This window comes from Seriola aureovittata, chromosome 15 (assembly GCF_021018895.1).
Source record: "Seriola aureovittata isolate HTS-2021-v1 ecotype China chromosome 15, ASM2101889v1, whole genome shotgun sequence".
Taxonomy (NCBI): domain Eukaryota; kingdom Metazoa; phylum Chordata; class Actinopteri; order Carangiformes; family Carangidae; genus Seriola; species Seriola aureovittata.
The window spans coordinates 8,208,806-8,223,679 of record NC_079378.1 but is presented as its reverse complement, the minus strand read 5'-3'; the positions used below and the strand labels follow the sequence as shown (position 1 = coordinate 8,223,679).

Genomic DNA, 14,874 nt, shown 5'->3' with positions numbered 1-14,874 from the left:
CCTTTAATGTTTAATATGGGGAATTAAAAGCCACTGTCCATGAGGGATGGGGAAGAGAAGTTGTCTTCATTTGAACATTCAGACTCCATGTGGGCAGATTTCCAATTATAGCAGTGTTGGTGTGTACATTACCACAGAGGCTGCACTGTATACCAATGCTCTGTAAATGAGATTTTAAACATCAATATAACAGCAAACAACTATTTTCTATGTAAAGATAAAGTGAAGTAATGTCGTCCTGGTGTCACACCCCCTCTGTATGTGTTGTAGTCTTCAGCTGCTCTGTTTTTTGTCTGGCTGCACGTGCTTGTAAGTGCATGTAATTGTGCATGTTAGTGCATGGGAGTCCCTGCTGTTAAACCTTTGGCCCATCCCACATTTATCCACACACAGGGACCGCCCACAGGTGAGATGGCACAGTGAAGTGGCAGTACAGGTGAAAGGACCTCCCAGAATTTCCTCCACTGAAGAAAGCATGTTTCACACCAAGAAGCAGATGAGGTGGACTGGGCATGGGGAGTAGTGGCCCAAATCCCTAAAGTTTTTAAAGTTTTTACCGGCTCCTTGAGTGTAATTCTTGCGGCCTGATTCCAGCTGAGCCCAAGGCTGATTTTCTTAGCCAGTATTGGTCTGGCTTTACCGAGATGGAGAGACCTACAAGCGGCTAAAGGGTCCAACTTTTTCTTCTCCTCCATTTGTAAGTAACTTGCTGTATAAATGTTACATGTCTGTTTTCATCAGTGACCGGCTACAGTAGCCATGATAACGTTAGCTAACTTGCTGTTACCCATATTATGAATTTGTTCGGCAAACGTTGGCAGCCCTAGCTAGCTAACCGCTAGCATTGCTGTGGAGCAGATCACGGCAATGCTAGCCTGGGCTAATGGTTGTCGCTCCATCGTTTTTATTGTTGGCTCTCGTGTACACAACTTTATGCAGTTGTGCTTCTTGTTGTGTGTTTAGTGGTCGCTTTCACTGCGCTCCTTAACACCATGCTGAGGTCAAGAAGGGCGGGGATTGTGGGGTTGTAGCCGGAGGGAGTCCGGAAGTGTGGCCGAGTAAGTGGTTGTTTTGGTCTGAGATGCTGGTGGTCTAGTGCGACATCTAGCGGCGGTGACGATCGTGTGTAGCTGCGCACTTCTCTCTGCTGCAGAGTTCATTCAGTGTATTCAGTGTGATGTTATGTCTTTCTTTCTGTGTTGCTGACTGGTATCAGTCAATGAACTGACCGTGGCTGCCCACTCTGGATGTGTACACCCATGCAGTCCTATCGGTGCCAAGCAGAATTTCACAGATAATGCACGTATTTTCACAAAGCCATACACACACACACACACACACACACGTCAAAGACACATGAATATGTTTGAGTGTTGACAATGCTCATACTGTACTATATGTATGCCTGTGCATTTGTGTGTGCACCATTAGTCTGTACCTGGCAAGGTCAATGCCACACATATCAGTCATCTAGGCCGATGGGATTTCTCTAATCTGTCAAAATCTGGCAACGGTTGACTTCATGGAAGAAATGACAGATGCAGACTGACTATTTTATATCTAGAGGGGTTATTTCAGTGTGATCTATATGTGTACGATTGTGTGTGTGTTGTATTTGCTTCTTTCGTTGTCGAGTCAAACCTATTTATAGGTATTTCTTTTGTTATAACCACTATGCTGCCTCAGAAGGGACTAACCAGGCAGCAAGATGAGAACTTCATGTTTCTATTGTTTATCCTTTCTGTTTGACTTGCCGCAGTGAGAATAACAGGGGAAAGAGATGTTTTTATTTTGGTTCAAACAGGCTTTTTGGTGCAACTCACAGAGAGAGTGGCTTCTTTAGCTGAGAAACTTTGTCAATGAGATGCAAATCCATGCAGCAGTGAGGAGGGGAAAAGAAACAGAGCTGTATTACTGCACGTGTGTACACACACACACACACACACACACACACACACACACACACACACTAGACATTAGAGCTTAACTTTCTTCTTCAAACACTTCAAACATGCATGCACTTACCGAGACACTGCATGGTAAAATACCTTTCTTTGTCATCAGTCACTTAAAGATTCACACACCGTCGGTGTCAGCAGCGGCACAAGGTCTGTCTGGGCAATCTTATGCACAAATTGAATCAAGCCAATCATCCTCATAAAATCCAATCATTCTGCAACACTGATATTCCATGTGGGTCTTTATTCAATTGCGGAAGAATTGTGTTCCAAAACATGATATATCCATTTCAGTGTTAAATATATCATAACCAAAAGTTTTTGGTTCACTCACTGGGACTGAAGTGATTGATTTGTAATAGTTATTTCCACATGGTAATACTTACATGTAGGGACTATTTTATGCTGGTGAGGAGAATCCAGATGAGAATCACAGTCACAGCTGCAGTTATACGTTTAAATTGCCTAAAATCGTTTGAAAATGAAAGGAGCTTGAGTGATGTTTAAGTCACATGATTTGTGTGCAAAATTATTTATTCACAAGTGTGTTTTAACTGCACTTCATTGCATTTTTTTAACGATAGATCAACTTTTCCATCAACTGTTTTATGTGGAAACTGAAAGTGTGCATAAAAAGGTGGATGACTAAGACGCACTACACAGGATCAAATGAACGCCCAGCTGTCAGCGTCCTGTCATATTTGAATAGTTATCAGACAGACATTGTGTAGACTGATCCCAGCATTATTCAGCTTTCTCTTTGTGGAAACACCTCTTTGATACATCATCATTTTTCTGTTTAAGCTACATTCACACTATAGTGACATATTTACAACAAGTCATCCTACATGAGCTTGGGATGGGAAGAGCCATATGGTCACCGTCACCGCTCAGTGATTGGAGTTAGAGGTCACACTGCGTTTTGCTTTGCTCCGCAGATCTAGTGAAGGTGATGGCTCTGTCAAATAAGATATTGATCCAACTTGTGTGTGTGTTTGTGTCTCAGTGAGTGTGTGTATGTGAAGTTAAGTGCGGTTACTCTTGTTCTTCTAGTCTTCCTATAATCTATTTATCTGAAAGCTTTATGGTATCTGTGAATCGCAGGTCATTCTTTGATAGCAAGTTCCTCAGGGCATGTTGGTGATTAGCCAGCGGCTTGTTGAATATTTGGTTTCTTCTCCCTTCTCTAAATGTGTGTGTGTGTGTGTGTGTGTGTGTGTGTGTGTGTGTGTGTGTGTGTGTGTGTGTGTGTGTGTGTCCTGCATTCAACAAATATTAGAAGATCGATTCTCATTTGTATGTACAGGCCCTGAATGTGAAGGTTGAGTTCTCCTTTTATCTGTTATGCAGCTCACCAACATGAGGTGACACTGTTGATTTGGCGATGGATCAATAGGACAGGATACTGTCGCACCAGGAGATAATGAGGCATCTCTCTCACTCAAAGCATCATTGCATGTTTACTGATGTCATCCTGAAAGCATTTTGTTAGTGTGCACTGTAAATTTGTAAAAGAACTAGGATCTTTATAGAACCTGTAAGCACCTGCAAGTTGGACATAAAATTTCAGTTAAACTTCGCTTGAGTTAACAGTTTCATTGAAGGTGTAAATGTCTTCTTCCTGTTCATATATAATTTATTTTTATTATTGTGCTTTATTCTCAGTTTATGAAGTCTAACTCTGTGCTCACTTTTTTTCTCCTTACAATTTCAGCAGTAAAATACATGTATAGACATTTATTGCTGTGTTTCCCCAGGTGCAATGGTTAGGAATATTTTGTTTATGACCATTCAGACATGATCACCCAGCTTCTTTATGTCTTTACTGATGCTTCAATAGGCTTTGATTTAAAATTTCAAAAAACTGTTACTGGTCTGTGACGCGATAGATTGTGCTTGAAGTATTTTATCTTCTTAAAACGTTGTTTCGTGGTAAGAATCAATGAAGAATAAAAACTTGTTTCTCTTAATCCCTCTGCTTTTCACACTGTGGCAGCACCAGATTAAATATTAAATGAAAAAGGGAAGATGGGAGTGAAGGGAGAGAGATGGGTGTGAGCAGGTAGAGGGGTGGATGAGGGAAAGGGAATGGAAAGTGAGTCGATAGTACAGAGATGAATGGGAGAGAGATGTGTTAATGAGGTTGGAAGTTGGCCTCTTCCGGTGTTCAGAGGTTTGGTTGGGGCATTGCCCTGCTTAATTATTTAAAAGTGTACTACACTGATTTAGCATTGCGCTTCTAGAACAGTTTTTAAAAAGTTTTTATTACATGTGTTCCTCTTCCTTGTCAAAACCTGGCGCCCACATTACCCACAATCCAACTTAACCACCAACAGTGTGGTTTGAGATTAGGGTTTGTTATGGACGCAACAGTGAATGTAGCCTTGAGCAGCTAGCCTCAAGCATCTACACAAGCAACTCCACACAACCAGATTCATTTTATTTTCAAACTTATAGTTTTCAGATCCAACTGATGCTTTAAAAGAGCCACAAAGATGCTTTGGACAACCCTATTCACATAGACATATAAACATGTGTAAAATCAATGGCGTTCCCCTTTGACTTATTATTTAATTTTGTTTTAGCATGCATCTTGAACCACAGTTAACAGTAGCCGTAAAATACAGTACGATCAAATGTAATCATACAGTTCCTTTACTTAAAACTGTAGTAATAAGTATTTTTCATATGATATGATATATGATTATAGGTGTAATGTGGAAGGGATAGATAGAAGTGATGAGTTATTATCGGACTCTGCAGTTCTCCTCGACTCTACAGAGCTCAAATTTTTGCAACTCATTGTCTTGGTTTAAAGGTGCTTAACTTTGCTGTTTTGATTCGCTCTTACTGCTTCATCGGCATTGTTTCCAGCAGCAGAGTGCCGCTATAGAAACCCACATCAGTCAGACAAAAGGTAGCGACTAGCTGTTGAACATAGTGAACAGAGCATTTAGCCAGAGCCAGAAATGTCCCTCAAGAGTTGATGGAGACACAAATAAGAACTAGATGTAGATATCAAAATAAAGTCCAGGTTGCAGATTATCTTTAGAGATTTCAATGGGTTCAGCTGAGAAAGTGAGAGCAAGAATGTGTGTGTGTGTGTGTGTGTGTGTGTGTGTGTGTGTGTGTGTGTGTGTGTGTGTGTGTGTGTGTGTGTGTGTGTGTGTGTGTGTGTGTGTGTGTGTGTGTGTGTGTGTGTGTGTGTGTGTGTGTTTTGGCTCAACCTCCTAAATCCTCAGGCTGTTCATCTTATCAGCTGAGATTTGGCAGCTTCTCCCTGTTTGTGTTTGTATATTTAGATATTAAAATGTGTGTGTGTGGTGTGTTTGTGTCTGAATATGTGTTGGAAGACTAACTATGAATATAATAATAATATGGTCTTTTTTTCTTTCATTCTCTCTCTCTATGTCTGTCTCTCTCTCTCTCTCTCACTCACACACACACACACACACACACACACACACACACACACACATTAGCAGTTACCCCTGTTCCTCTGTTATGCCCTACTTCTTCCCTGATCATGTGACAACCAACCAGCAATGGTGATTAAGTGGGAGAACCACAGGTCCAACGATGCTGGGGGGCACTCCAGTTTCCCAAGATGCTGAGGGGCACCTCGCTGTTTTCCTTGCCCCCAGGAGAATCCTCTTGTCAGTAATTAGTGAACACCGCCCTTGGCGTGTGCATGTGTGTGTTTGCGTTTGTAGGTTTTTGTTTGTGCATGTAAGAGGGAATATTCTGTGACATGATGTTCACTGTTTTCAGTCTAAACCTCCAGTTGTTGCTTATTTGTCTGTTAAATACTTTGATTCTGTTAACAAGATGGCAACCTACTCTGTCTAGTCATATTAGATCCCTCTGGCAGATGTACCTCCGTCCTTTCTTTTTACTGTGTTCTGCAGACACTCTCCTCCAATTTAACAAAAAAAAGAAAAAAAGAGTTAAGTGTCTCGCTTAAGTGCATTTTGACAGGACTCATGACTTCTGAGGACGTTAGTTACTCTGTGCCGAACTGAATTAGTGACCTTTAAATTGCAGAATGATCTCTGCTGGTCCTCCGTCTCCCCGCTGAAAATGCAACAATTCCTCTAGACTCAACTGGGAAAGCAATCACATTACCTTAATCATTGTTTACTTTACTCGTTACATTATTGAGGGATGACTCATAAGCCGACCAACAAGTCCAAAGTCTCAGTTTAGCATATAGAGGTGGAAAGCCGATTCTGATAAATTCACTGACCGTCATTGGCCAATTGTTCGCCCAGATCGCTGCACATTGCACCTCAGAAGTCTTGTACTCACAGTGAGGCCATTGTTGTAACTGGACTGAAACAAACCCTTGCTGCCTTTTTCCTGCCTGAATAGGAACAGAATGGTTACTGCTCAGTCAGACAGTCGGCTCGCTGTGATTGGCTCGTGAAAGATCAACATTTTAGCGCAGGTCTTAGCAGTCCACCACTCCTACTTATATCACCATTTTAACAATAGAAAATTTGTTTAAGTCTTTTATATTTGTAAGTTGCATTGCAACAAAGTCACACTATTGAGTCCTTACAAATTATTTAATGGTGTCAATTATTTGTGTAAAATTAGGAAGCTGCTTAAATGATTGTGAGGATCTGGGTGTGAATGTGAGCTGTGAATCACTAGAGGGGAAGGAACACGCTCAGTTGTCTCTTTCTGGCTAAACAGAGGTGAATATAAAACGCACATTGCTGCTGCTGATATTGCTGAAATTGCCTGTAACAAGTGAGTTACAGCAGGATGTGTACTCTAATGTAGTTCTTATTTTGTTCTGCAGTTTGCCATCATGTTAATGGAGAGCACCTCTCCATATTAAGTGCGCCCTTGATCCCTCCGTCCTTCTTCTGATGTGGTCCTGAATCACAAAATACACCACACACAAACATGCGCACGGCAAACGTGCACAAACAATAACGCACACTCAGAGACGCATTAACCCAGACTTGTTTTTATATTTTTCCAAAGTCCACCTCATTCATTCAAAGTCAGTGTTATCCCCACGCATATCGTTTCTCAACTCATACCCCATTATATCACTGGCTCACGCTCCTCCTTTCATGATGAAGCCAATAATCACACAAAGACAGAGGAAATGAAAAAAATTAGTTTAGACACAATCCTCATTATTTCCATTCACAGCACCAGCGACATTGTAATTGCAGAAAAACCACGCAGCCTCTTCCTCCTCACATGCTCCATTTAAGTCTGAACCCTTGAAAAGAACAAGTGATTGATGTCTCTCTCTCTTTCTCTCATTATTTCATTCATCCGAGCAGTCTTTCATGTTCTCTGTACATCTGCCCCACATAAAAAGCAAATGAATATTGAAGAAAAGGAGGTAACACTCAGCAAGAGGGTGAAGCTTCTCGTAAGCCTACTGAGTGACACAAACTAGCCCTTAATTGTTCTCTGGAAATCTTTCTTCCTGCTCGTCTTTGATCCTCTTGCTGCAGAATCAATACTGTGTGAACACACACATGTGAATGTATACTGACAGCCACATGCGCACAATCACAAACAAGGAGCCACACACACTCGCACTGATATTCACAGGAAATCAATCAGGTTTTTCAGTCTTGTGATACCAGTGTTTCTAGCTGAGTTTGTGTTTTGTTTGACTGAATGAAAGAAGAAATCTTTGCCCAACAGATGGATGTTAGCTTAGTTGTGTGTGCCGCTGTGTTTGATATGTGTGAGGTGTGTGAAGTCCATTGATGATGTGACGTAGACATGATATCCCACCCTGTTCTTACTGGTCCTCTCTTCACAGTATAATTAGAGGTCTTTTTATAGAGCTACTACACATAGACATCCCGGTCTCTGATTGGCCGTTCCACATCAAGGTGAGCTTGTCCCTGAACGCCTGCCCCACCTTGTTGAACGCCTACTCCACCTGTCACCATCTGCAGCGGTGGGACGTGGGGCATGTGGTGATTACATGAGCTTGCTCCTCTTTCTGCTTTCATGTGCTGATGGGAGGGTTTGACATCTGGCTTCCAAGCAGCATTAAACTGATGTGCTGTTTTGCAAACTAAAAGTCAAATAAACAAGATAGCACAGACTTACTTACGTAACTGTAGCTGATTTTTCCACTGTGCTGACCAAGAAAGGTGTTCACATTCGTCACTTCGTGTTGATTGCATGTAAGAGTGTATGTGTCAGTGTGTATGTGAGCATCTGTGCATGTTTACATGCAGATGGGATTGTACATGTATGTTTGTGTGTTCCTCACAAGCTGCAGACAGATGGTGACATGCAGGAGGTGGCGGAGTTCAATGTCAATCCAGACATGCACATTTTGTACGTTTACTTGATTTCACTATGAGCACAACAAAATGAGCAGCTGTCATGATCAGACTCGGTGCTCAGACATTATGGTAGCTGAGAGGAGACACTGGTGATTGAGGAGTGTGTTGTTTGATAGGCCAGAGAGACCAATAAAAATGGTGTTATGAAGGTATTATTGACAAATAGAGTGGCAGGTTTATTATGGGGCATTAAACTGGCAACAGATGGAGACCTTTGCCCATTGTTCTAGTTCAAACAAGGGCAAATATCATCATTCCACCTTGGTCCTATTATTCCCCTCTGAAGTGTGTGTGTGTGTGTGTGTGTGTGTGAGAGCTCATACCTGTTTGATGCTGCTGATCTAGGCTTTACTCAGTATTAATGAATCAAACACTAACTACATCATGTTCATTATCTGTCTACTTCAGTTCAGCTCGGTTTAAAGAGACATTGTTAGTCCGTCAACATCAAACAAAATATGAAACAAAGCACAAGACAGGTAATACATAAACACTAGTGAAGTATAATGACTTGAATAATGGATAACAACATCTGAGAGGTCAGTCCGCAGACTGTTGTAAAATTATATGGATGTAGTGTCAGTGACTTTCTGGGAGTAAAAGCCTTGAGTTGGATTTTCTTACACTGCACACACATCATGTCAGTTGTTGAATTGGGCAGTTGTGTGCAGCTGAGGTCAAGTGAGCAAGCTGTAACCACACAGCTTATTTATCTTAAAGCTCCACTAATCAATACTTTTGTAGTAAATATTGGTCAAATGAATATGTAATGTGAAACGATCCCATGGAGAATTATCATTCGATTTTGCATTTCCATTCATCTCCATGGTGCACTTTAGTCTCTTTCAGCTGATTGTTTTGGTTTTATAGCCTGCACCTTTACTACTCCGATCAATCTTCCCTCCAGCACCAAGTTGGCAAAATAATCAATTAAAGCTGCCTTAAGATTTTGTAAATTGAAAGTCAAACTAGAAGAAGTAAAATTAAGTATTAAACCTCCTATCTTCTTTTACCACCTGTTTATTGACTTTGTTATTGTTTCACCTCTGACGTCTGTATGACCAGAGTTTGCTCACTTCTGCAGTGTCTTTAAGCACATATTTGGTTCTCTCTTCCAGTCATGGTAACCAATCTCTCACACCGCATATTTTTTTTAGTCCTTCTTTATTTTCTACCTGGCTATCTTTGGCTTTCTTTGTATTCATTCCTCGGAGATGATGTCTGCTCTGTACAACGACTCTCTGGGCCAGTGGAAAACCCCCAAACCATCAATCCCACATGCTGGCAGCCCCAACGCTGCAATGAAATGTGAACCTATGTTGTGACAAAGCTGACCTCCTTTTCTGCATCTCTGGGGATTGTGCCAGCAGGAAGCTGAGAAAAGAGGGTGGGGGAGGAAGTGAGGGAGACATGGATGATAGGAACAGGCAACTGTCTATGATGAACTGAGAAAATTGGGTTGGTGGAGGGAGAGTTGAGGTAAAGGCGTTTAATGAAATTTAATGTAGAGGCGCTGGAATGTGATGAGGAGAGTGAGAAAACTTGCAGAGGGGGAAGACATGTGAAACAAAAACGGCTGTGAGGTGGGAAAGTTGAGGGAAAAAGGGGTAAATATAGGGGAAAGAGAAGTCAACGGATTGGGGAGGGTAGGACAGGTTACAGCTGGTGGGGTGGGTGGGTGGGTGGGTGGGTGGCTGAATGGCTAGTGGGGCTCCATCGCTCCCTTTGGTTTCAGCCTCCTTGTGCCTCTAGCAGGAGTTGATTTACTGCCCACGGCCGAGTGAGGATCCTCCACGGTCGTCTGCCTCCGTCTCCAGTTTAGTGCTCCCTCCCTAGGGTGATATTAATACCTGAGAAACTCTGAGTTTCTGTTCACCTGCTGTAGCGGAGACTTTATAGGACACTTCACTGCTAGAGAGGTAAAGCATTGCTCAGAAAAATAAAGGGTAGGTCATATTGTATAGTTGCAAGATATTGTCTGCTTTGCAATAGTGACTCCACAGTGTTGCCTGGGCTCTTCAGCAGAACTTGAATGGAACAAAACAGGCTTTTGTTGTTACGCTGCACTCTTTAAATACTCGTCTGACTGGTGCATTTACTGCAAAGCGCTTGATAGTGTTGTCATAGAAATTAGAGCTGCGGTTTCAGCCCAGAGTTTGGTCCTATGAAGATATGACTCAGAAAGTTAATATGTTGCCATGGCAATTCCCATGGCAGCTAAGTTGAAGCCTGATGAGCTGGCCACACAAAAAAAATATTTTTTTCCATTCAGATTAGGTTTGCAAAAGAAGATGTTATGTTAATACAGATCCAGACACACACTGTCCTCCTGGCTCATCATCAAGTGTTTGTTTACGCGTCCTCTCACTCATTCTTTCTCCTTAACTTCCCCTCCCCCTTTCTCTTGTCTCCTTCACCTTTTTCCGCTCCATGACCTCTTTTCACCTTAAATCTACCTATATATCTGCCTATATCTGTCCTACTTCTCCTTCCCCTTACTATCCCTGCACAACTCCTCCTTCCTCTCGTCCCCCTGCTCCTCAGTGATGTTTCATTTGCTTTAATCTAATTTGGTGTTATTTAATTTAGAGAGCCGTGACTTGTGATGGCTCAGCAGGGATTCAGGGATGTAGCTGCAATGTCGCACGCACGCACACACACGCGCATGCATGCGCGTGCGTTTGTGTGTCTGTGTGTGTGTGTGTGTGTGTGTGTGTGTGTAAAATCACGGGCGTGTGTGCATTCACAGGTCTGCAATGTGTACACATGCACAGATGTGCCCTTCAGAGGAGCAGAAATGTTTGATTTCTGCAGCCTGGGTTTTGTCTCAGAGAAAACAAACTAACTTACAATCATGCCAAGATGGTCATCACTTATTTATGACTGAGAGAGTTGGGAGACAGTAGGAATGAAAGGATGATGAGGGGTAATGTTCAGACAGCCATGGTGGGGAAGAAATGAGAGGTGGAGGATGAGAAGAGGAAGGCGAGGAAGAGTAGGAATGACCTTGGGAAGGCCAGATAAACAGACTTATTGTGATTTATAGGACCTCATGCATTATTGACAGGGGAATTATTAGCTGCAGGGAATGGTCTTCACTTGCAATAATCTCCCGACTGTTTTGACATGCTGCTATAGAAGCTGGCTATTAAGACAAAAGTGTATTGCCCATTTCAATTCAACCCAAAGGACATACTCTGAGCAGAGGACAGATCTGAATGTCTGCGATACAGTGAAATCTTGTCCGTGCAGTATTCACTCTGATATGTATCTGCTGATTTAAGATGCTGTTTTTTTTCAGTTCTGACGGGCAGAGTTTTTTTTAAGTGGCCGGCTCTAATCACTCACTGGCTGTGTACTGTGATGTGTTTGTTTACTTTGTAAGTCCTGAAGTTTTGAGCTCAGATGAACTTGTAATCCTGTTAATTTTATACCTCAGACTTTCTCAGAGAGCATCAGTGATGCCAGCAGCATTACCATATCATGAATTAAAAGTAATTTAATCGTGTTTTAATTAAACCTCATTTGGGTCTGTTACCAGCGTGTGTGTATGTGTGTATGTGTGTCTGTGTGTGTGTCTGTGTGTGTGTGTGTGTGTGTAGGTGGATGATGGGCTTTTATTGTGTGCTTTTGTGTGTGCCTACAGGTGTGAGTCTGTGCTTTTGTGTGCTCGTGTTTGTTTGTGTGTGTGTGTGTGTGCGTGCGTGCGTGCGTGCGTGCGTGCGTGCGTGTGGTGTACAACTCCAGTGTGAGACTTTTTTCCTTGTTTAAAGAACCTCCTCTCGTACACTTGCTCATAATGCTGCTCAGACACAGACAGACTACTGCTCTGCACTCTCAACTTCACCTCATCTCATTGATTCAGTTACATTTTCATTTTTCTTTTTGCCGCTGGTCTCTAACTGTGGGTTTGTGTTTACCTTTTTGGAGCCAGAATTAAATCAGTGTGCCTTTACTGTGTACTTTCATACAGTTATACACAAACACACAAAAAAAAACGAAACTCACACAAAATGTGTCTAGTGAAATGCTTTTATTAGTTTGTTGACTCTGTCCATGTCCAGTGTGTCTTTGTGTTTGTGTGTGCGTTTTGGTTATAAATTCAGGTTGATTCAAACCATTTGGAACTAGACAGTATAAGGAAGAAAAAAAAAAAGCGGCTGCTGCTGAATTTGGGTGTCTGGAGGGATGATGGACTGGCAGCTGCCTGGCTCAGAAGAGAAAACAGACTAGAACAGCTTAAACCTAGCAAGGTGTGAGATTTATTCATGCTGTGTGAGTGTGGGTGGGTGTGTTTCTGTGTGTATGTCTGCTAAGCTTCAGCTGATATGGGATGTTTGAAGGCTGGTTCTGATATTTCTGTATGGAAGGTTCCTCTAGCTGATATGTTGTGCATCATATTTGAGTTTTTTCATGCTAAACTTGACATGATTTCTATCTGTCACCTCATTTTTTTTTCTCTCAGTTGGAAAAAGCCTCTGAAATAACATTTAGACAAAAATGTTGCACTCACGCCTCCCCTGAAAGCCATTAAAAATTAAATTGTCCCTGGGTTGAGCAGCTCCTATTGAATGCTTGGAGACACTCTGACATAAAATGGACTTTTAATTTACCAAAACATTACTAGATAATTCAATGAGGAAATTTGCAAAGAACATAAAGAATGGGTGTGTGGAACAGTCATATCTGCAACGACTGACTGACACTTACTGACAAGTAGCAGGATGATATATTGGAATAAAGTGTTTATGTGCATGCATTCTTGTGATGTTGTGAGTGTGTGTGTGTGGGGGGGGTCTTTGTGTGCATGTGTATTCCTGAGTGTATCTATTTAAGGGAGATGATGAGTCACCCAGTAATCTCCAAATGGAAGCGCTGTTTTGAGGACACATCCATCACGTCTCCAGCAGGTACATGCAGGTCATCAGGGTAGTCACTGTGCACAGCTAACTAGTTAGCACTTCTACCAGCCTCTCACTAATCTTGTCACTACTCCAAAATTGGCATTAATCCCTAATTTTATGGTCTGTGGACAGCAGGAGCAGACTGTTAAAGTTACCGTGGCTAATGTCATTACAGGCTGTCAGACACATTTTACTTCAGTTATGTAGCTGACAGCTTACAAACACAGAGCAGGTAAAGCTTCACTGACTTGGACCCAAAGGCTCTTTTGCTCTCTCGCTCTCTCTTGCTCTCTCTCTCTCTCTCTCTCTCTCTGTTCTACTATATGCAAAAACTAATTCAAACAGTGGTTTCATTATTCAAATGCAAATCATTACTAGTGGGGAGAAAATGCCTAGATCAAACATACTTACTAATGACCATACAATTTGAAGTTGCTCTATTTTTGAGCGTGGTGTTGGTGGACACAATCCCTCCACAATTCAGTCTGAAGAGGAAATGAAGGAGCTTCGTGCAGATGGAAAAAAAGTTGGGGGAAAGATAGCGGGTGGTGCTGTGATGGTTCTGCTGAAATATATCCATTTAGTACATAGAACATAGTTTATTCTGTTTGCACATAACTTGGGCTGAGAATCCCTTATTTTAAAAACTGCACTGTTACTTCATCAGTGTTCGACTGATGTAATACTCCTCAGTAATGTATGGTGATCACATCATGTCTGATGCATGAAAGCACAGATGAAACATTCTCAGATATTAATAGCTTTAAAAATGTATTCTGTATCTACAAAAAAGTACAAATGTTATTTACTGAAATACCTGTTAAACATTTGGAACATTTGTCTGCCTTTTCACTATCTTGCCCTTACTTTAGGTGCCAAAAATAGTCTCATTTTCACACCCATCACAACTCATGATTCTTTATGTAACATAGCAACACGTTTATTTGGATTTTTGCAACATGTAGTGTCTTTACACAGAACTACTCCACCATGGACAGGATGCCTTTCTCTTTGGCATAGTGCCTCACACAAAACAATGCCAAAAATCCATTTTAATTTTCTACTCGGCCCAAATTTTCCACGACCTACACAACGTTAGTCCCATTTTTATTATGTTTTGCTAAATGCCTCATAATTTTCATTATCTTGGTTAATGTTTCTTCGACACATCTGCAAGCAGCTGGCTACTCTCTCTCTCTCTCTCTCTCTCTCTCTCTCTCTCTCGCTCACGCTCACGTGCATGTGCAGACACTCTTTCCTCCAAAGGTCTGGATGTTAAATCCAGTCACTGTTGCATTATTCATGAGGTGTTGCAGACGTAACCTTCCTGGGAGGAACTTTAAGTGTAAGTACTTCAGGGTATTGTATATTATACTGGACGCATATTCTTTTGTGTGTGAGAGAAACGGTTTGAGATAGAATTTTTTATGAGGGGCGCACGGCCGAGTGTATTGTTTGGTGGGGTAGACCTTTGAGCTGTGATGTATCGATTGAATTATATATTTATGTCTGGTCCAGTTCCAGCAGTCACCTGTCCACCACAGATTTCACATGATCTCTGTCTCTTGTTCATTCGCCCGATCACTTTACTTCTTCACATATGCAGACATAGACACACAAACGCTCTATATCGCACTTAACTGCTGATTGTTTTAGTATCTCCTCCTGAACACA

General features: G+C 41.7%; 1 protein-coding gene across 1 annotated transcript in view; it reads left to right on the top strand.

Moving 5' to 3' along the window:
- The first annotated feature begins 458 nt into the window (after nt 1–458).
- caln2 (calneuron 2) overlaps nt 459–14,874 on the top strand; it is a 44,663-nt gene continuing 30,247 nt past the window's right edge. Inside the window, exon 1 of the mRNA XM_056398223.1 lies at nt 459–697. The gene's annotated coding sequence lies outside the window, so the exon portion shown is untranslated. The remainder of the gene's footprint in view (nt 698–14,874) is intronic.